Below are 24,262 nucleotides of genomic sequence, written 5' to 3' on the forward strand. Positions count from 1 at the left end.
CCTCTCCCAATGTCGCCGCAACTTACCTACATTTATTAACCCCTAATCTGCTGCCACTATAATAAACATATTAACCCCTAAACCGCTGCACTCCCGCCTCGCAAACATTAGTTAAATATTATTAACCCCTAATCTGCCGTGCCTAACATCGCCACCACCTACCTACATTTATTAACCCATAATCTGCCACCCCCAATGTTGCTGCCACCATACTAAATGTATTAAACCCTAAACCTAAGTCTAACCCTAACACCCCCTAACTTAAATACAATTAAAATAAATCTAACTAAAAATTTCTATTATTGACTAAATAATTCCTATTTAAAACTTAATACTTACCTATAAAATAAACCCTAAGCTAGCTACTATATAACTAATAGTTACATTGTATCTAGCTTAGGGTTTATTTTTATTTTACAGGCAAGTTTGTATTTATTTTAACTAGGTAGAATAGTTACTAAATAGTTATTAACTATTTAATAGCTAGCTAGCTAAAATAAGTACAAAAGTACCTGTAAAATAAAACCTAACCTAAGTTACACTAACACCTAACACTACACTACAATTAAATAACTTACCTAAATTAAATACAATTAAATAAATTACATATAATTGCTAAAGTACAAAAAATACAAAACACTAAATTACAGAAAATAATAAACAAATTACAAGATATTTAAACTAATGACACCTAATCTAATAGCCCTATCAAAAATAAAAAATAAAAAAAACAAACAAACCCTAGCCTAAACTAAAGTATCAATAGCCCTTAAAAGGGCCTTTTGCGGGGCATTGCCCCAAAGTAATCAGCTCTTTTACCTGTAAAAAAATACAAACAACCCCCCAACAGTAAAACCCACCACCCACACAACCAACCTCCCAAATAAAATACTAACTAAAAAAACCTAAGCTCCCCATTGCCCTGAAAAGGACATTTGGATGGGCATTGCCCTTAAAAGGGCAGTTAGCTCTATTGAAGGCCCAAACCCTAACCTAAAAATAAAACCCACCCAATACACCCTTAAAAAAACCTAACACTAACCCCCTGAAGATCGACTTACAGTTCTGAAGACCGGACATCCATCCTCAAGCAAGCGGCAGAAGTTTTCATCCAACTGGGCCGAAGTCCTCAACGAAGCCAGGAGAAGTCTTCATCCAAGCCGGGCAAAGTGGTCCTCCAGATGGGCAGAAGTCTTCATCCAGACGGCATCTTCTATCTTCATCCATCCGACGCGGAGCGGGTCCATCTTCAAGACATCCGACGCAGAGCATCCTCTTCATCCGGAATCTTCTTACTGAATGACGGTACCTTTATGTGACGTCATCCAAGATGAATTCTATCAGCCAATCAGAATTAAGGTAGAAAACATTCTATTGGCTGATGCAATCAGCCAATAGGATTGAAGTTCAATCCTATTGGCTGATCCAATCAGCCAATAGGATTGAACTTGCATTCTATTGGCTGATTGGAACAGTTAGTTAGTATTTTATATGGGGTGTTGGTTGTGCGATTGGTGGGTTTTACTGTTGGGGGCTTGTTTGTATTTTTTTTTTACAGGTAAAAGAGCTGATTACTTTGGGGCAATGCCACGCAAAAGGCCCTTTTAAGGGCTATTGATAGTTTAGTTTAGGCTAGGTTTTTTTGTTTTTTGTTTTTTTTTGGGGGGGGTATTTCTCTTGTTAAGTGTAGTCAGTCCACGGGTCATCCATTACTTATGGAATATATCTCTTCCTAACAGGAAGCTGCAAGAGGATCACTCAGCAGAGCTGCTATATAGCCCCTCCCCTCACATGTCATATTCAGTCATTCTCTTGCAGCCTAACTAAAGATAGGTCGCTGTGAGAGGTCTGTGGTGTTTTTTAACTTAGTTTATTTCTACAATCAAAAGTTTGTTATTTTAAATGGCACCGGAGTGTGCTGTTTATTCTCAGGCAGCATTAGAAGAAGAATCTGCCTGTGTTTTTCTATGATCTTAGCAGACATAACTAAGATCCACTGGCTGTTCTCATCTGAGGAGTGAGGTAACTTCAGAGAAGGGGAATAGCATGCAGGGCCCCCCTGCAAAACATGAGGTATGTGCAGTAAATTATTTTTCTGAGGAATGGAATTGACTGAGAAAATACTGCTGATACCATTGTAAAGTAAGTTCAGCCTTAAATGCAGTGATAGCGACTGGTATTAGGCTGATGAGTGTGTGTACACTGAATGTATTTTTCTAAGGAATGGAATTGACTCTGAAAATACTGTTAATACTAAAATAATGTATGAGCCTTAACTGCAGTAAAAGCGACTGGTAGCAGGCTTATTAATAACAATTCATAACTTTTCAAATGTATGTTTAAAACGTTTACTGGCATGTTAATCGTTTTTGTGAGGTACTTGGTGATAAAACTTATTGGGGCATGATTTTTACCACATGGCCATCTTTGTTTTCTGCATAGAAACAGTTTTCTGAGCTTCCCCACTGTTGTAATATGAGTGGGAGGGGCCTATTTTAGCGCTTTTTTGCGCAGTAAAAATTCAGTCACAATCTGTCTACTTCATCCTCCATGATCCAGATCGTCTCTAGAGAGCTCAGGGGTCTTCAAAATTCATTTTGAGGGAGGTAATCAGTCACAGCAGACCTGTGACAGTGTGTTTTGACTGTGAGAAAAACGTTAATTATTAAATTGTTATCCGTTTTTGGGTATTAAGGGGTTAATCATCCATTTGCTGGTGGGTGCAATCCTTTGCTAACTTAATACATTTACTGTGAAAAATTGGTTGCTATAACTATTTTGGTTCATTGTTATTTCAACTGTGTCAGCTTTTTGTGCTTCTTAAAGGCACAGTAGCGTTTTTTATATTGCTTGTAAATTTATTTTGAAAAGTATTTCCAAGCTTGCTAGTCTCATTGCTAGTCTGTTTAAACATGTCTGACTCAGATGAATCTCTTTGTACACTATGTTTAAAGGCCAATGTGGAGCCCAATAGAAATGTTGGAAGTCTCAAAGATAATTCGCTGGGCAGAGTCTCACTCTTGCCACCTGTCAGCGATTTACATCCCAGGCGTGGAGAACTGGGAGGCGGATTTTCTAAGTCGCCAGACTTTTCATCCGGGGGAGTGGGAACTTCATCCGGAGGTCTTTGCTCAACTGATTCATCGTTGGGGCAAACCAGATCTGGATCTCATGGCGTCTCGCCAGAACGCCAAGCTTCCTTGTTACGGATCCAGGTCCAGGGACCCGGGAGCGGTGCTGATAGATGCTCTGACAGCCCCTTGGGTCTTCAACATGGCTTATGTGTTTCCACCATTCCCGATGCTTCCTCGTCTGATTGCCAAGATCAAACAGGAGAGAGCTTCGGTGATTCTGATAGCGCCTGCGTGGCCACGCAGGACCTGGTATGCAGACCTAGTGGACATGTCGTCCTGTCCACCGTGGTCTCTGCCTCTGAGACAGGACCTTCTAATTCAGGGTCCTTTCAACCATCCAAATCTAATTTCTCTGAGGCTGACTGCATGGAGATTGAACGCTTGATTCTATCAAAGCGTGGCTTCTCGGAGTCGGTTATTGATACCTTAATACAGGCTAGGAAGCCTGTTACCAGAAAAATTTACCATAAGATATGGCGTAAATATTTATATTGGTGCGAATCCAAGAGTTACTCATGGAGTAAGGTTAGGATTCCTAGGATATTGTCCTTTCTACAAGAGGGTTTAGAAAAGGGCTTATCTGCTAGTTTGTTAAAGGGACAGATTTCTGCTCTGTCTATTCTTCTACACAAACGTCTGGCTGAAGTTCCAGACGTTCAGGCTTTCTGTCAGGCTTTGACTAGGATTAAGCCTGTGTTTAAGACTGTTGCTCCGCCGTGGAGCTTAAACTTAGTTCTTAATGTTCTTCAAGGCGTTCCATTTGAACCCCTTCATTCCATTGATATCAAGCTGTTATCCTAGAAGGTTTTGTTTTTGATGGCTATTTCCTCGGCTCGAAGAGTCTCTGAGTTATCTGCCTTACATTGTGATTCTCCTTATCTGATTTTTCATTCAGACAAGGTAGTCCTGCGTACTAAACCTGGGTTCTTACCTAAGGTAGTTACTAACAGGAATATCAATCAAGAGATTGTTGTTCCATCACTGTGTCCTAACCCTTCTTCAAAGAAGGAACGACTTTTGCATAATCTGGACGTAGTTCGTGCCCTGAAGTTCTATTTGCAGGCAACTAAAGATTTTCGTCAAACTTCTTTCCTGTTTGTCGTTTACTCTGGACAGAGAAGAGGTCAAAAGGCTTCGGCTACCTCTCTCTCTTTTTGGCTTCGTAGCATAATACGCTTAGCCTATGAGACTGCTGGACAGCAGCCTCCTGAAAGGATTACAGCTCATTCTACTAGAGCTGTGGCTTCGACCTGGGCCTTTAAAAATGAGGCCTCTGTTGAACAGATTTGCAAGGCCGCGACTTGGTCTTCGCTTCACACTTTTTCAAAATTTTACAAATTTGACACTTTTGCTTCTTCGGAGGCTATTTTTGGGAGAAAGGTACTTCAGGCAGTGGTTCCTTCTGTTTAATGTTCCTGCCTTGTCCCTCCCTTCATCCGTGTACTTTAGCTTTGGTATTGGTATTCCATAAGTAATGGATGACCCGTGGACTGACTACACTTAACAAGAGAAAACATAATTTATGCTTACCTGATAAATTTATTTCTCTTGTAGTGTAGTCAGTCCATGGCCCGCCCTGTCTTTAAGGCAGATCTAAATTTTAATTAAACTCCAGTCACCACTGCACCCTATGGTTTCTCCTTTCTCGTCTGCTTTGGTCGAATGACTGAATATGACATGTGAGGGGAGGGGCTATATAGCAGCTCTGCTGGGTGATCCTCTTGCAGCTTCCTGTTAGGAAGAGATATATTCCATAAGTAATGGATGACCCGTGGACTGACTACACTACAAGAGAAATAAATTTATCAGGTAAGCATAAATTATGTTTTTGATTTTGATAGATTAGGTGTAATTAGTTTAAAGATCTGTAATTTGTTTTTTATTTTCTGTAATTTAGTGTTTGCTTTTTTTGTAATTTAGCTAATTTAATTTAATTTATTTAATTGTTTTTAATTTAGTTAATTTATTTAATTGTAGTGTAGTGTTAGGTGTTAGTGTAACTTAGGTTAGGTTTTATTTTACAGGTACTTTTGTATTTATTTTAGATAGGTAGTTATTAAATAGTTAATAACTATTTAATAACTATTCTACCTTGTTAAAATAAATACAAACTTGCCTGTAAAATAAAAATAAACCCTAAGCTAGCTACAATGTAACTATTAGTTATATTGTAGCTAGCTTAGGGTTTATTTTACAGGTAAGTATTTAGTTTTAAATAGGAATTATTTAGGTAATAATATTAATATTTATTTAGATTTATTGTAATTCTATTTAAGTTAGGGAGTGTTAGGGTTAGGGTTAGACTTAGGTTTAGGGGTTAATACATTTAGTATAGTGGCGGCGACGTTGGGGGCGGAAGATTGGGGGTTAATAAATGTAGGTAGGTGGCGTCGACATTGGGGGAGGGAGATTGGGGGTTAATAAATATAATGTAGGTGTCGGCGATGTTGGGGGCAGCAGATTAGGGGTTAATAAGTATAATGTATGTGGCGGCGGTGTCCGGAGCGGCAGATTAGAGGATAATAAGAATAATGTAGGTGGCGGCGATGTTAGGGATAGCAGATTAGTGGTTAATATTATTTAACTAGTGTTTGCGAGGCGGGAGTGCGGCGGTTTAGGGATTAATATGTTTATTCTAGTGGCGGCCATATACGGAGCGGCAGATTAGGGGTTAAAATTTTTATTATAGTATTTGCGATGCGGGAGGGCCTTGGTTTAGGGGTTAATAGGTAGTTTATGGGTGTATTTTACTTATATTTGCCATGAGTCAGGTCTATGTGTATTTCCCTTTGCAGTCTGGCAGTTTCGTTATGGGAATTATGTTTTAGGAAGTTTGTCTTACCTGGGGTATAGTCTTTCATTCAATTTGACTTGTTTTTCCTTTAAAACTTGCAGGCAAATTAGGCTCATGAGGGTGCAAAATGCTGTTATTTATTGCGTCATTCTTGGCACAAGATTTTTTTGGCGCGAATGTGCGTCTGTAATGACACAAGTTCGTCATTTCCTGCATCTTAGTTGACGCTAGGTTGTTTGGTGCAAAATTGTGTTTGTTATGACGCAAGTTGCGTCATTTCCGGAAGTTTGTTGGCGCCAAAAAATGTAGTTTTATTTTACCTTACTTCCTATATGCTCCTTGCCTTCTTTATGCTCAGAGGGCTATGCTATTTGCTTTTTTTTGCCAATTTTAGCATTTGCATTTTTCCCATTCCTGAAACTGCTATATGTGGAAATAAGATATTTCTGTTTAAATGTTATTTTTTCTTTTACATTTTACAAGACATCTCAATCTGATCCTGTCTCAGAAGCTGCTGTAGGAACCATGCTGTCTGAACACAGTTCTACCAAAGCTAAGTGTATCTGTTGTAAGATAGTGGAGATTATGGGGGATATTTATCAAGATGTCAACTATGCTGCATTCAACGGCACCAATACGCTCGTCTAACATCACGGCCGCGGACCTGAATACGCTCTCCATATTTATAAAAAAAGCTGGAAAAAAGACGCACACCAAGTATGGGGCGATGAGCATCAGACTGTTGTTAACTAGCAGTCATCGGTCTCGCGTCTATTCGTCTTTTTACCAACTTTATTTATAACCTGTCACTAAACCAGTATACTAAAATGTTTAACCCCTATCCCGCCGCTCCCGGACCCCGCCACAACTAAAGTTTTTAACCCCTATCCCGCCACAACTTTAATAAGGTTATTAACCCCTATCCCACCGCTCCCGGATACCGCCTCAACTAAATAAAAATTTTAACCCCTATCCCGCCGCTCCCGGACCCCACCGCAACTTTAATAAAGTTATTAACCCCTATCCCGCCGCTCCCGGACCCCGCTGCCACCTAAATAAATGTATTAACCCCTAAACCTCTGGCTTCCCACATCACTACCATTAACTAAACCTATTAACCCCTAAACTGCCAGCCCCCCAGATAAACTAAATTAAGCTATTAACTCCTAAACCTAACAATCCGCTAAGTTTAAATTAAAATTACAACATTCCTATCTTAAAATAAATTAAAACTTACCTGTAGAATTAAAATTAACTATTTTTAAACTATTAATTAACCTACCCTTACTATTATACTACAATTAAATTAAACTAGCAATTAAATTAACTAAATTACATATTAAAAAACCCTAACCCTACTCAAATTATTTAAATATACTATTACTAAATTACAAAAAAAATAAATGCTAAGTTACAAAAAATAAAAAACACTAAATTACGAGAAAAAAAAACACATTATCAAAAATAAAAAAGAATTACACCTAATCTAACAGCCCTATCAAAATAAAGAAGCCCACCCAAAATAAAAAAAAACCTAGGCTACAATAAACTACCAATGGCCCTCAAAAGGGCCTTTTGTGGGGCATTGCCCCAAAGAAATCAGCTCTTTTACCTGTAAAAAAAAAAAAATACAAACACCCCCCAACAGTAAAACGCACCACCCACCCAACCAACCTCCCAAATAAAAACCCTATCTAAAATAACCTAAACTCCCCTTTGCCCTGAACAGGGCATTTGTATGAGCATTGCCCTTAAAAGAGCTCTCGTCCTATTGGCTGATCGGAACAGCCAATAGGATGAGAGCTGCTCAAATCCTATTGGCTGATTGGAACAGCCAATAGGATGAGAGCTGCTCAAATCCTATTGGCTGATTGGAATAACCAATAGGATTTTAGAAGCTCTAATCCTATTGGCTGATTGGAACCTTTCAGCGAATAGTAATGCAAGGGACGCCATCTTGGATGACGTCACTTGCATTGAAGATCCAGTTTACGGTGGAGACCATATTGAAGAGGAGCTCCATGCCCCAGATGTGTTCAGGATGGACCCGCTCTGCGCCGGATAGATGAAGATAGTAGAGGCCGCATGGATAAAGACTTTTCCGGATGGATGAAGGTGGAAGAGGCTGCCCGGATGAAGACTTCTTCCTGGCTGTATGGATCCTTCAAGCAGGACTTCAATAACTGTAAGTGGATCGTCGGGGGTTAGTGTTAGGTTTATTTAAAGGTTTTTTGGGTGGGTTTTATTTTTAAAGTAGGGTTTGGGCAGGTAAAAGAGCTAAATGCCCTTTTAAGGGCAATGCCCATACAAATGCCCTTTTCAGGGCAATGGGACGCTTAGGTTATTTTAGATAGGGTTTTTATTTGGGGGGTTGGTTGGGTGCTGGGTTTTACTGTTGGGGTGTGTTTGTATTTTTTTTACAGGTAAAAGAGCTGATTTCTTTGGGCAATGCCCCACAAAAGGCCCTTTTAAGGGCCATTGGTAGTTTATTGTAGGCTAGGGTTTATTTTTATTTGGGGTGGGCTTTTTTATTTTGATAGGTCTATTAGATTAGGTGTAATTCTTTTTTATTTTTGATAATAATGTGGGGGTTTTTTCTCGTAATTTAGTGTTTTTTATTTTTTGTAACTTAGTAATTTTTAATAAGGGTTTAATAGTAGATTTAAATAATTTGAGTAAGGTTAGGTTTTTTTTAATATGTAATTTAGTTAATTTAATTGCTAGTTTAATGTAATTGTAGTATAATAGTTATTGTAAGTTAATTAATAGTTTAAAAATAGTTAATTTTAATTCTACAGGTAAGTTTTAATTTATTTTAAAAAAAGGGATGTTGTAATTTTAATTTAAAGTTAGCGGGTTGTTAGGTTTAGGGGTTAATAGCTTAATTTAGTTTATGGCGATGTGGGGGCTGGCGGTTTAGGGGTTAATTGGTTTAGTTAGTGGTAGTGATATGGCTGCGGGGTCCGGGAGCAGCGGGATAGGGGTTAATAACTTTAATTAATTGCGGCGGTGTCCGGGAGCAGAAGGATAGGGGTTAATAACATAATGTAGGTGGCGGCGATGTCGGGGCGGCAGATTAGGGGTGTTTAGACTCGGGGCTTATGTTAGGGTGTTAGGTTTAAACGTGACTTGTTTTCTATCATATTAATCAATGGGATATCTGGCAGCATCGAACATAAGCTTTCGGTGCTTTCAGACTCCCATTGATTTCTATGGCATCCGTGGCCTCCAGGGTGGCGGATTGAAAAACAGGTACGCTGGGCCGGAATAGCCGCAAGCGTACCTGTTAAAAATTTGATAACTTTGAAAAGTTGTCAAATAGAGCCGAATGTGTATTCAGAACATCTGTAATGACGTAAGCATCGATCTGCGTCGGATTGAGACCGGCGGATCATATGTTATGTCACAAATTTCAACTTTTGGCAGTCTGTAGGCTTTGATAACTAGGTCGGATCAAGTTTGCCACAATTATGCTGCAGAATTCCGCCGTATTTGCGGTTGGCGGCTTGATAAATATCCCCCTATATCTCCAGCTGTAGTATGTAACAGTTGTCATGATAAGCTTTTGCATGCAGAAAAGGTTTCTATTAGTGCTAGTACATTATCTGTTGTTCCTTCAACATCTAAAGTACATGATATACAACATATCCCTGTTGATATGAAAAATTCTATTGCTGATGTGATACAGAAGGCTATGGCTGCTATACCACCTTCAAATAATTGTAAAAAGTATTTTAAAACTTCTCATAATACTGATTAAATTTGCAATGACTGGCAACATACTGATATATCCTCCTCTGATGAGGATCTCTCTGATTCAGAAGATCCTACTTCAGACATTGACACTGATAAATCATCTTATCTTTTTAAGATTGAGTATATTAGTTCTTTGTTAAAAGAAGTGTTAATAACTTTGGATATTGAGGAGTCTGGCCCTCTTGATAATAAGTCCAGTAAACGTTTAAATTCTGTTTATAAACCTCCTGTGTCTACTCCTGATGCTATTTCTGATGTGATTGCTAAGGAATGGTCTAAGCCTGGTACTTCTTTTGTTCCTTCTTCAAGGTTTAAAAAGTTGTATCCTTTGCCAGTGGCTAAATTAGAGTTTTGGGAAAAAGTCCCTAAGGTTGATGGCGCTATTTCTACTCTTGCTAAATGTACTACTATTTCTATGGAAGATAGTACTTCTTTTAAGGATCCTTTAGATAGGAAAATTGAATCTTATCTAAGGAAAACTTATTTACATTCTGGCTATATTCTCAGACCTGCCATTTATATGGCTGATGTTGTGGCTACATCAACTTTGTGGTTGGATAGATTAGCACAACGGGAAAAAGACACTCATTTGCATAGTATTGTTCGTTTGCTTCAACATGCTAATCATTTTTTGTATCATCAAGATTAATGTTAAATCTATGTCTTTGGCTATTTTAGCTAGAAGAGCTTTATGGCTCAAATCATGGAATGCTGACATGGTATCTAAATCTAGGTTACTATCTCTATCATTCCAGGGTAATAATTTGTTTGGTTCCCAGATGGATTCTATTATTTCCAATATTACTGGGGGGAAGGGAGTTTTTTTTGCCTCAAGATAAAAAGTCTAAAGGCAAATCTAAAGCTTCTAATCGGTTTCGTTCCTTTTGTCAGAATAGAGAACAGAAAACCACTCCTTCCCCTAAGGACTCTGGCTACAATTGGAAGCCTTCCTAGAGTTGGAATAAATCCAAGCATTATAAGCAACCAAAGCCAACCCCCAAGACTGCATGAAGGTGCGGCCCTCAATCCAGTTCTGCTGATGGGGGTCAGATTGAAATTATTTCAAGAAGTTTGGGCAGGTTCCGTTCAGAATCATTGGATTCAGAATATTGTCTCTCAGGGGTATCGAATATGTTTCAAAATAAGACCTCCTGTGAGAAGATTTTTTTCTCTCTCATGTTCCAAACAATCCTGTTAAAGCTCAGGCCTTTCTGAAGTGTCTTTCAGATCAAGAACTTTCAGGAGTTGTTGTACCAGTTCCACTTCTGGAACAGGGTCTGGGTTTTTATTCAAATCTATTCATTGTCCCGAAGAAGGAAAATTCTTTCAGACCAGTTCTGGATCTGAAGTTTTTGAATCAATTTGTAAGGGTCCCAACTTTCAAGATGGTGACTATAAGGACTATTCTGCCTTTTGTTCAGCAAGGTCATTACATGTCCTCAATAGACTTACAGGACGCGTATCTAAACATTCAGATTCATCCAGACCACTATCGGTTTCTGAGATTCACTTTTCTAGACAAGCATTACCAATTTGTTGCTATTCCATTTGGCCTAGCAACAGCTCCAATAATCTTTTCAAAGTTTCTCAGTGCCCTTCTATCTGTAATCAGAGAGCAGGGTATTGCTGTGTTTCCTTATTTGGACGATATCTTGGTACTGGCTCAATCTTTTCATTTAGCATCTCACACGAATCAACTTGTGTTATTTCTTCAAAAACATGGTTGGAGGATCAATTTACCGAAGAGTTCCTTGATTCCTCAGACAAGGGTCACCTTTTTAAGTTTCCAGATAGATTCAGTGTCCATGACTCTGTCTTTAACAGACAAGAAACAAATGAAATTGGTTTCTGCCTGTCGAAACCTTCAGTCTCGATCATTCCCTTCAGTGGCTTTGTGCATGGAAGTTTTAGGTCTCATGACTGCAGCATCAGACACCATCCTCTTTGCTCATTTTCATATGAGACCTCAGTTTCTTATAAGGCTTTGCATGCTGAATCGATGGTGCAGGGATTATACTCGGATATCACAGTTGATATACTTAAATACCAACATTCAATTCTCTCTGTCCTAGTGGTTGGAGCATAATCAGATTATTCAAGGGGTTTCTTTTGTTCGTCCTTCCTGGACTGTGATTTCAACAGATGCAAGTTTCACAGGTTGGGGAGCTGTCTGGGGGTCTCTGACAGTACAAGGAATTTGGAATCCTCAAGAGGCGAGGTTACCAATCAATATTTTAGAACTCTGTGCTATTTTCAGGGCTCTTCAGGCTTGACCTCTATTAAAGAGAGAATCATTCATATTCCAGGTGTAGACAATTGGGAAGCGGATAATCTTAGCCATCAATCTTTACATCCAGGGGAGTGGTCTCTCCATCCAGATGTATTTTGTCAGATTGTACAGATGTGGGGTCCTCCTGAAATAGATCTGATGGCTTCCCATCTAAACAAGAAGCTTCCCAGGTACCTTTCCAGGTCCAGGGATCCTCATGCGGAAAAAGTGGATGCGTTTTTCAGTTCCTTGGTTTTACCAACCTGCTTACATTCTTCTGCCTCTAGTTCTTCTTCCAAGGGTGATCTCCAAGATCATATTGGAACAATCACATGTGTTTCTGATAGCACCAGCATGGCCTCACAGGTTTTGGTATGCAGATCTTGTCCAGACGTCCAGTTGCCAACCTTGGCCACTTCCTTTAAAGCCAGACCTTCTGTCTCAAGGGCTGTTTTTCCATCAGGATCTCAAATCGCTAAATTTGAAGGTATGCAAATTGAACGCTTAGTGCTTAGTCATAGAGGTTTCTCTGACTCAGTGATTAATACTATGCTACAGGTTCGTAAGTCCGTTTCAAGGAAGATTTATTATCGGGTTTGGAAAACCTATATTTCATGGTGTTTTTCTCATAAATTCTCTTAGCATTCTTTTAGAATTCCTAGGATTTTACAGTTTCTTCAGGATGGTTTGGATAAAGGTTTATCTGCAAGTACTTTGAAGGGACAAATCTCTGCTCTTTCTGTTTTATTTCATAGAAAGATTGCTAAACCTCCTGATATTCACTGTTTTGTTCAGGCTTTGATTTCTAGCAAGCCTGTTATTACCTCAATCTCTCCTCCTTGGAGTCTTAATTTGGTTCTGAAGGCTTTGTAGGCTCCTCCTTTTGAGCTTATGCATTCTTTGGATATTAAACTACTTTCTTGGAAAGTGTTGTTCCTTTTGGCTATCTCTTCAGCTAGAAGAGTTTCTGAATTGTCTGCTCTCTCTTGTGAGTCTCCTTTTCTGATTTTCCATCAGGATAAGGCTGTTTTACGGACTTAGTTTAAATTTCTTCCTAAGGTTGTGAATTCTAACAACATTAATAGGGAAATTGTTGTTCCTTCTTTGTGTCCTAATCCTAAGAATTCTCTTTAAAGATCTTTACATTCTTTGGATGTTGTAAGAGCTTTGAAATATTATGTCGAAGCTACTAAAGATTTCAGGAAGACTTCTAGTCTCTTTGTTGTTTTTTCTGGTCCTAGAAAAGGTCAGAAAGCCTCTGCCATTTTTTTGGCATCTTGTTTAAAGCTTTTGATTCACAAGGCTTATTTGGAGGTGGGTCAGTCTTGGCCTCAGAAAATTACAGCTCATTCTACTAGATCAGTTGCCACTTCTTGGGCTTTTAAGAATGAAGCTTCGGTTGATCAGATTTGTAAAGCAGCAACTTGGTTTTCTTTGCATACATTTACTACATTTTACCATTTTGGTGTATTTGCTTCTTCTGAAGCAGTCTTTGGTAAAAAAGTTCTTCAGGCAGCTGTCTCAGTTTGATTCTTCTGCTTATGATTTAAGTTTTTTCTTAAAATTTATGTGAAATTTATTAGAAAGTCTTATTTTTGTAAATTTATTTTTTTCAGCGGAAAAAGCTGTTTTTATTTTATCCCTCCCTCTCTAGTGACTCTTCGGTGGAATTACACATCTTGGGTATTTCTATCCGATACATCACTAGCTCATGGACTCTTGCCAATTACATAAAAAAACATAATTTATGTAAGAACTTACCTGATAAATTAATTTATTTCATATTGACAAGAGTCCATGAGGCCCACCCTTTTTTTGGTGGTTATGATTTTTTTTTTTAAAAGCACAATTTTATTTCCAGTTCCTCTTTTTGTATTCATTTTTACTCCTTATTTTATCACCCCACTACTTGGCTATTTGTTAAACTGAATTGTGGGTGTGGCGAGGGCTATATTTATAGGCATTTTGAGGTTTGGGAAACTTTGCCCCTCCTGGTAGGATTGTATATCCCATACATCACTAGCTCATTGACTCTTTCCAATATGAAAGAAATTAATTTATCAGGTAAGTTCTTACATAAATTATGTTTTTTAAACAATAACATTTTAGGTGCTTAATCACAAAGCAACAATGTAGCAGCAGTCTCTGGGTGTAAGGTGTTGATGCAGACAGAGATACTCCAATGTAAACAAGAAAAATCAAGCATGATTAAGGGTTTAATACTCGAAACGTCTCTGTATATGTCTCTTTCTTAAATAAAAGAAGAAGAATTGCATAGAGAGTGCTGTGGACATCATTTTCTTTAAACATCACGGGCGAGATTACATATGCAGGGTCGCCCATAAAAGCCGGCGTCGGCTGTTTATAGACAGATGTCGCAATCACATATATGGCGCGGCATATAAATGAAGCATGTATATTTCACCCATCGCCCGCTATTTTTACTCCCATAAACTAACATAGAACCGGCATCGCAAATCAGTGTCACATATTCAGCACAAGGACTTACATGGTGAAAATAGAGAAATTTTACTCTCCACACATATCTATCTATCTATTGGGTACTTATAGAGCTCAAACTAATCAACTGTGATGGTCTCAAGGCGCTATGGGAAAGCAGATAGGAGGAGGGGGGAAGGGGGGAGGGGATGGGATGGGCGTTCAGTCGAAGAGCCAGGTTTTGAGGTCCTTTCTGAACTTTGTAAGGGAGGTGGATTGTCTGAGGTGCAGCGGGAGGGTGTTCCATGTCTTTGCTGCCATGGGGGAGAAGGATCTTCCACCCGCTGTGGATTTGCTGATGCTGTGGAAGATTGCGAGTGCTTGTTCGGTTGATCAGAGTTGTCTTGCGGGGGTGTAGAAATTTATGCGGTGGTTGGTGTATTCGGGTCCGATGTTGTGTATTGCCTTGAAAGCATGGGTAAGGAGCTTGAAGGTGATTCTCTTGTTGATGGGGAGCCAGAGAAGGTTCCTTAGGTGTTCGGTGATATTGCATTGGATATGTTGAAGTCTCATTAGTTTAATAGTGGAGCCAGCATAGAGTGCATTGCCGTAGTCCAACCAGCTGCTGACGAGGGCGTGGGTGACTGTTTTCTTGGTTTTGGTAGGGATCCACTTGAAGATTTTTCATAGCAGGTGGAGAATGTGGGAGCATGTTGAGGTGATGGCATTGATTTGTTGTCCATGGAGAGTGAGAAGTCCAGGATGCAGCTTAGATTTTGTGCGTGGTCAGTTGGGGTTGGTGGGTGGCCGAGGGCTGTGGGCCACCAGGAGTCGTCCCATGCAGATTTATTGGGTCCGAGGAGGAGGACTTCAGTTTTGTCTGTGTTCAGTTTGAGCCGGTTGTCATTCATCCAGGTGGCAACTGCTGTCAGGCCTTCGTGGGCGTTCTTTTTGGTGGTGGTGGGATCTTGGTGAGTGAGATGATTAACTGGGTGTCGTCGGTGTAGGAGACGATGTTGAGGTAGTGGCATCAGACGATGGCGGCGAGAGGGGCCATGTAGATATTGAAGAGGGTGGGGCTCAGCGAAGAGCCTTGCGGTACACCGCAGTTGACTGGTGTGGGTTTCGAGGAGAAGGACGGGGGTCTGACTTTCTGGGTCCTGCCCATGAGGAAGGAGGTGATCCATTCCAGTGCTTTACTGTGGATGCCGGCATCGTGTAGGTGGGTGCGGAGGGTGTTGTGATCGACAGTGTCGAATGCTGCTGAGAACTCTAGGAGGATGAGGGTGGCTGTTTCTCCTTGGTCGAGCATGGTGTGGATGTCGTCTTTGGCGGCGAGGAGGGTGGTCTCGGTGCTGTGGTTGCTGTGGAAAGGTACCTGGGAAGCTTCTTGTTTAGATGGGAAGTCATCAGATCTATTTCGGGAAGACCCCACATCTGTACAATCTGACAAAATACATCTGGGTGGGGAGACCACTCCCCTGGATGTAAAGATTGACGGCTGAGATAATCCGCTTCCCAAATGTCTACACCTGGAATATGAATGATTATCTCTTTAATAGAGGCCAAGCCTGAAGAGCCCTGAAAATAGCACTGAGTTCTAAAATATTGGAGGATGCAGTTGAGGTAATTGCGGCTGTTTTTGGGTGGGTTAGTTGGTTGGGTTGTGGTCTGGAGGGAGGGGAAGGAACAGTTGTGGCAGGTGAAGGGTCCGAAGGTGTTGGTCGGGGATGCGTGGTGGCAGGCGGACGGTGTTGAACGCATGGAGGGTGCTGGCATCTTAGTGGTTTCTGGAGCCAAGGTTCATGGCGTTGGGTGCTGTTGGGGTGCGGACAGGTGCTGAGGAGCTTGCCTTTGGCACGCCTGCTGTGCAGTCACACAGCAAGCACCATTAAATACAGCAGGGAGGTGGGTGGGCTGGTTAGCTGGAGTGGGGGTAGGTGCTTAAAAAACAGAGCAAACAAAATACAGCAAAAATACAAAGGGTGAAGGGAGAGATGACTTAATTCAGCCAAGGTTTGTGGCATTGGGTGCGGTCAGGCACTGAAGGGCTTGCCTGTGGCACGCCCGCTGTGCTCATCTGCTGCACAGTCGCACAGCGAACACCATTAAATACAGCAGAGAGGTGGGCAGGCTGGTTAGCTGGAGTGGGGGTAGGTGCTAAAAAAAAAAACAAAGCAAATAAAATACAGCAAAAATACAAAGGGAGAAAGGAGAGATGACTTACTTCAGTAGTGCTGGGAGCACCATTAAATACAGCAGGGAGGTGGGCGGGCTGGTTAGCTGGAGTGGGGGTAGGTGCTAAAAAAAACAGAGCAAACAAAATACAGCAAAAATACAAAGGGAGAAGAGAGAGGTGACTTAGGCAGGCACAGCAAGCCTTGCGCTGAATATATAAGTACCGTAACTCCCTAGAAGTCTTAACAAACACCTATCGCATACATAATATCTACCTGTCAACCGCCATCCCCCAACACAATAACTAACTGATTTGAACAGCCAATAGGATTTCAATAGCTCTCATCCTATTGGCCTTCGCTCCGCGCCGACCTTCGCTCCGGAAAAAGACAGAAGAGGTCCCCGCGCTGGATGAAGATGCAATGGGTAGCTTGTTTTTTTTATTTTGGGTGGTTGAGTGGGTGGGTGGGGGATTTTACTTTTAGGGGGGATTTGTAATTTTTTTATCAGTAAAAGAGCTGATTTATTTAGGGCAATGCCCTACAAAAGGCCCTTTTAAGGGCTATTGGTAGTTTATTGTTAGATTAGGGGGTGTTTTTATTTTGGGGTGGCTTTTTTGTTTTTATAGGGGTATTGCCAATAGGATAAGAGCTACTGAAATCCTATTAGCTGATTTAAACAAATTGGTAGTTTATTTTAGTTTAATTTATTGTTTAATGTTAGGTTTATTTTTATTTCACAGGTAAGTTTTTATTTATTTTATGATAGTTATATTGTAATTTTAATTTAAAGTTAGGGGGGTGTTAGGTTTAGGGGTTAATAGTTAAATTTAGTGTTTTGCAATGTGGGGGACCGGCGGTCTAGGGGTTAATAGGTTTAATTTAGTAGTTACGGTGTGAGGGGCTGGAGGTTTAGGGGTTAATACTTTATTATAGTGTTGGTGATGTGGGGTTAATAGGTTTGTTTAGGTGTTGGCAATGTCGGGGAGTGGCGGATTAGGGGTTAATAACTTTTATTAGTGTTGTGAATGTCGGGGATCGGCAGTTTAGGGGTTAATATATTTAAATAGTGTTGGCGATGTGGGTGGGCGGCAGATTAGGGGATAATAACATTATTTAATAGTCGTGATGTGGGTGAGCGGCAGATGAGGGGTTAATAAGTTTAATATAGTGTTTGTGATGCGGGAGGGTGGCGGTTTAGTGGTTAACAGGTAGTTTATGGGTGTTACTGTACTTTGTAACACTTTAGTTATGAGTTTTGTGAAACATTTTTGTTTTGCAAAATCCATAACTACTGGTCTCAGGTGGCGGTATGGATCGTGTCGGTATAGGCTGTAACACAAGCTTTTTAGCCTGAACGCACAACCTGTAATACCAGCGCTTTAAAAATCCCACATAAAAACATAATTTTTCGCAATATGTGTTGCTGACCATTAAGCTGGAATGGCCATTTTTTCAGCGTTAAATGCCGTACCGCAACACTTGTAATCTAGCTATTTATTAGGTATATTGTGTTGTGGGGGGATTGCGGTTTAGGGGTTAATCACTTTTATTATTAGTTGTGAAGTCGGGGGATGGCGGATATAGGGGTTTTGACGTGTCAGGTTTATTTTTGGGAGGCGGGTTAGACTTTTACGGGCAATGTAAAACTTTTAGTTTTTTTACTTAGGCGCAGGCAGATCATAAACTGCCATAAGTCGCTGGTGTCTCCAGAAATGTCTATTCTTTGGTTAGGTTTTAGAGGTAATACTGTGATGTCATATACAGGTGAGTAGGATTGGCATGTCTTAAAGGAACATAATCTGACATGGGATAAACATCCTGCCAGCAGGTAAATTTCAAGAACCCTAACAAGAGCTTTCAATCCCTCAGAACTCTACTCCTCTCTAGTTAACATATAGCCGAGCATAGGTGATATGTAGAAAAAAATTGAAGAAAAGACCAACAGAAAGATTAAGAAGTGCAAAAAGAACAGTCACCCTTAAATTCTACAAAAAAATAGGGCGGGTCCCATGAAATCTCCTCATTCTGAAAGAAAGAAATTTATTGAAGTATAAATTCTGTTTTCTTTCATAGATCAGCAGAGTCCATGGGTGTTCATAACATGTGGGATGCAATACCAAAGCTGACAGTCAGTGTTAAGGACGGCTGGGACAAATAAAGAGCAGTTCTTATTTCCCGGACACTACGGCCAAAAGCATCTTCTGAAGAAGCAAAAACATCAAAACAGTAAAATTTAGAAAAGGTATGAAGAGAAGACCAAGTTGCTGCTTTGCAAATCTGTTCCAAGGAAGCCTTATTCTTGAAGGCGCAAGAAGTAGATACAAATCTAGTGGAATGTGGAATAATTCATTTTGTAGGTGGTTTTCCCACAACCAAGTAAGCTTTACGTATTCTGTTTCAACCATGAAGCTAAAGTTACTGCCGTGGCCTTTTGACCTTTTTTATTACCTGGAAAATGGACAAATAAGCTAGAGGTCTGTCTAAAATCTTTAGTAGCCTGAAGATAATATTTTAAGGCTCTAACATCCAAATTGTGTAGAAGACATTCTTATGAATTAGAAGGATTTGTGCACAGAGAAGAAACAACAATTTCCTGTTTAATGTTCTCAGAAGATACAACCTTCGAAAAAAAAAAATCATATTTAGTTCTCAGAACTTCTTTATCCTAATGAAAAACCAAAAAGGGAGGATCAGAAGAAAGGAATGTGAGTTCATCTAGCTGAAGATATGGCTAGAAGAAAAAGAACCTTCCAAGACAACAATTCTAGGTCCAAATTATTCATAGATTCAAAGGAAGGACCTTGTAAAACAGATAAAACAAGATTAAGATCCCAAGGTGGCAAAATAGGCGTAATAACAGGGCAAATGCTCTCCTAGGCTTGAACAAAATGCAACTTAGCCAAGCTTTTATGAAACAAAACAGACAAGGCTGACATTTGAAAATTTAAAGAACTAGGCGATAAACCTTTCTCCAGACAATCCTGGAGAAACTGAAGAAGTCATAGGGGAAGTCATATTTATCAAAGGTATATCGGACCTGATCCGACAGTGTGCTCTCTGTATACAGCATTGCACCAGCAGCTCTTGTGAGCTGCTGGTGCAATGCCGCCCCCTGCAGACTCACGGCCAATCGGCCGCCAGCAGGGGGGTGTCAATCAACCCGGTCGTACTCGATCGGGTTGAATTCCGGCGATCTCTGTCCGCCTGCAGGCGGACAGCGTTTTGGAGCAGCGGTCTTTAGACCGCTGTTTCATAACTGCTGTTTCAGGAGAGTCTGAAGACTCGCCAGAAACATGGGCCCTCAAGCTCCATCAGGAGCTTGATAAATGGGCCTCTTGGAGTTCTAAATGATTTCCAATAGAAACCTTTTGAAGAACAATAAAGAAAATAATGTTTCCAAATTTTATGGTAAATCTTCTGTGTAACCAGTTTTCTAGCTTGCATCTGAGAAGTCTAGGCTTTCAACCTCCACGCCGTCAAATTAAGAGATTGGACGCCCTGATTATAAAAAGGACCTTGGAACAGTAGATCTTCCCTGAATGGAAAAGTTCAAAGAGGGGAGGATGACATCTGGAGGATATCTGTATACCAAGTTCTGCGTGGCCATGCCAGAGCTATGAGAATTATTGATGCTAATTCCTGTTGGATTCTTGCAATGACTCTCGGAAGAAGAACAAATGGGGTAAATAGATAGGCCAGATGAAAGTTTCAAGGGCAAAACAGACCCTCTGTCATTTGAGCTGTTGGATTTCTTGATCTTTAGATTAACTGATTGAACACATCCTGATGAAGAGACCATTTTCCTGGATGAATTGACTGACGGCTTAAGTAATCTGCTTCCCAGTTGTTCACTTCCAGAATGTGAACAGCAGACAGAGCGCAGAGGTTTTTCTTTTCCCAAGACAGAATGTGAGAAACTTCTTGCATGGCAAGGGGACACCAAGTCCCTTTCTGATGATGGTTGTAAGCTACAGCCATGATGTTTGCTGACTAAAAAGGAATTAATTTTCTTCCTAATTGGAAAGAGTCCACAGCTGCATTCATTACTTTTGGGAAATAAGAACCTGGCCACCAGGAGGAGGCAAAGACACCCCAGCCAAAGGCTTAAATACTCCTCCCACTTCCATCATCCCCCAGTCATTCTTTGCCTTTCGTCCCAGGAGGTTGGCAGAGAAGTGTCAGAAGTTTGTTTGTCTCTTATGGAGGGTAGTACTCTTCGACATGGTACGGGAGTTTTAAGTAGTCCTGTCAGTCTCTCAGTGAGGGCCTGGATGAAAGTTAGAGTCCGGAGATCCAGGGAGAGTCTTTCTGCAAACCACCCTGACTCATTTTAACAGCTCCACCAGCAATCGGCTTTGACGAACTGCTTTCTTCTCTCAAGTCTGTGTCGAAGGTGATGCTACTATCCGTCACACTTGAAGGGCCGTGATCCTGTTCCACGGCGTAGATTCCAGTAAGATTGTTTATTTTTACTGTTGCAAATGTACTGTGATGATTGTGTTTACCGTGAAATATGTTGCTTGTACCTAGTGTAGCGAGCTTAGTCGAGTTCTGGTTCCGTGGTTCAGCTCTGGGGCTGAACTTTGTAGCATCATAAGGGTTGAATTAGGTTCCTTGTTGAGGTTTCTCTCTAAGACCTCTGTGGGGACCTGATGGCTTTTTGCCTCAGAGTGTACCCTCCAACCTAGGTCTATTGGCCGTTATGGCTCTAGCACAACTTTTCTGTGCCATCTTGGATGGCTGTGTGTTTTAGATTCAGGTGCTTACTTCATCTGGGTCTATTGCTGGAGAATTTTCCGGCCTAGACTAAGATGTCGTCCAAATAAATGGAGATCCCCTGTGTTCTGTTCACCCAACAGAGCCCGTAAAACCTTTGTAAAGATGTGAGGGGCAGTGGCTAAGCCAAAGGGTAGAGCCACAAATTGGTAATGCTTGTTGAGAAAAAGCAAATCTTAGAAACTGGAAATGGTCTTTGTTAATTGGGATGTGTGGATAAGCATCCTTCATATCAATGGTTGTCATAAATTTACCCTTTTGTACCTGAGGCAAAATGGTGCGCATTGTCTCAATCTTAAAAGAAAGAACTCAGAAAAATGTGTTCAATTACTTTAGATCCAGACAGGGGCGATATGAGTACTCCATTTTTTGGAATAATAAAGACTTTGGAATTAAAACCTCTTCCCTGTTGAGAGACTGGGACTGGTTGTATTACTCCCAAATTCTCCAAATCCTGAATACATTGACTAAAGGCAGTTGCCTTTTGAGGCTTCAGAACGTAAGATAGATTAAACCATTCCGAGGGAGGTCTGGTTCAAACTCCTATGCGATAACCCTGGGAAATAATGTTGAGAACCCAGGGATCCTGAACTGCACTAGGCTTCCTGAAAATGAAACAATCTGCCCCTACTAGAGAATTTTCTGGAAAGGGGTCGTCCCATCATGCTGACCTGTAATTAGAATTATTATTTTTTTTACTGTTTACTCTTGGACCAGGAGAATCCTGGTTTCCAGGAAGTTTTGGAAGAGTCAGACCTTTGTTTGCAAGAGGACTTCAGAACTCTAGCAGAGTGAAAGATACGAAAACGATTAGTTTGTTTATATCTTCCCTTAGACTTCTTGTCCTGAGGAAGACAAACTCTCTTTTACCTCCAGAAAATCTTAATGATAGAATCTAACTCTGATCTAAAAAGCAATTTACCCTCAATGGGAATTGAACAAAGTATATTCTTAGAGACCATATCAGCAGACCAGGATTTAAGCAATAAGACTCTCCTTAACAGGACATATTTTTAACATCAATCTTAATGATGTCAAAAACTGCATCACACATAAAATCATTGGACATCTTAAGAACTTTAATGCAGTTACGGACATCTTCAAATGACTGTTCAGGAATCTGAGAAAGAGAATCACACCAAAAGGATGCTGCAGCAGCCACACAAGTGACTGCAATGTATGGTCTAAGCTGCAGAGCTGATTGAGAAAATTATTTTCTTAGTAAAGATTTAGGTTTTTGGTCCATTGGATCCTTAAACGAGGAACCATCCTAATGGGAATAGTTGTACATTTTGCTAGAGTTGAAATAGCTCTGCCCACTTTAGGAAACATTTCCCAGACAGATAAATGATTTTCTGCAAGAGGATACATCATCTTGAATCTGTTAGAATGAGTAAAAGGAATGCCAGGTTTCTAACATTTCATAGCAATATAATCCAACACCTAGAGCTTCAAATGCCTGGGAGCCTTTTGTGGAGCTTTGAAAACCGGGTTTAACTTATTTAAAGGTTTTAAAATTTCAGTATTCGGTTCTGACATTTCTAGAGTGTTCAGAACTTCCTGTAGAAGGAAATGGATATAATATACTCTAAATCTGAATGTGGAAACAGGCTCTGTTTCAGTTACCGGTTCAGGGTCATCTGAGGAGATTTCACCCTCAGAGGATTCAGAAAAACTTCAGTCAGAGGACTGTAAAGTAGATGGTAACAGAGATAAATGCTCAGTTGCCTGAGAGTGACGGGGAGTATGAGACTAAATACCAGATTTATGTTTGCACTTCCTTGGTCTGAGAATTACCGCTAAAGGCTCTGTCATAGTCTTTTGTAAAGTATTTTTAAACTCAGTTAAAAAAATCAGTTTTTTATCAGTCATATAGACAGGCATGAGCGCTATATGTCTGCCAGGCAAGCTTACATAATTATAGCTTGGAAACTGGAAATGTGGGACACAGTTAACAAATAGCTCATTAATCTGGTCCACTGGAACAGATTTGCAAAACAAAAAGGGACAATTAACAGCATTTGTTTCCTGAGTTGCATTAAAATCCCTAAAGGTACCCTCTATTGGGTCAGACATATTTATTGGGGGTAAATATAAACAAAACTGTGAAATACTGAAGTACAGATTAAGAAGCCTATTTATCAAAGGTCTTGTGGACCTGATCCGACAGTGTGGATCAGTTTCGCAAGACCTCGCTGAATGCGGAGAGCAATGCGCTCTCCATATTCAGCATTGCACCAGCAGCTCACAAGAGATGCTGGTGCAACGCCGCCCCCCTGCAGACTCAAGGCCAATCGGACACTAGCAGGGAGGTGTCAATCAACCCGATCGTACTCGATCGGGTTGAATTGTGGCGATTCCTGTCCGCCTGCTCAGAGCAGGCGAATAGGGTTATGTAGCAGCGGTCTTTAGACTGCTGCTTCATAACTGCTGTTTCTGGCGAGTCTGAAAACTCGCCAGAAACATGGGCCCACAAGCTCCATTCAGGGCTTGATAAATGGGCCTCAATATGTACATTAGATAAAAACCATTTGTATTAACAACAATAAAACACATAACAGCCCTTAAATAAACATATTAACACTCTATAGGGTACAGTAGAAATATAGAAATGTAGGCCCCCAATTTTTTTTAGACACATAAAAGCTTATATGAATTTTTCCTACCCACTTGCAGCTCTTATGAGGGTTCTCACGATCTTCGGGGCATTGAAGGTTTAAATTCCAGACAAATACATAAGAACAAATCTCTAGAGTGCCTCAGAGGGAAAAAATGCTGTTTTCAGAATGGTGGAGATGAGGAGAAAGGGCACCAAGGAAAAGGGGCAGGGCTAACCTCTGTAATGATGTACAGGCAACAGCCTAGGGGAATAAAAAAATCTCAACCTAACCGCTATGAAAAGGAAGAGAACCGC

At 40.5% G+C, this 24,262-nt stretch overlaps 1 protein-coding gene across 3 annotated transcripts in view; it reads left to right on the forward strand.

Annotated features, from left to right (window-relative positions):
• The window catches only part of LOC128642023 (uncharacterized), a 229,572-nt gene that overhangs the window by 141,375 nt on the left and 63,935 nt on the right, over nt 1-24,262 (forward strand). The window lies entirely within an intron of this gene.

This window comes from Bombina bombina, chromosome 11 (genome assembly GCF_027579735.1).
Source record: "Bombina bombina isolate aBomBom1 chromosome 11, aBomBom1.pri, whole genome shotgun sequence".
Taxonomy (NCBI): domain Eukaryota; kingdom Metazoa; phylum Chordata; class Amphibia; order Anura; family Bombinatoridae; genus Bombina; species Bombina bombina.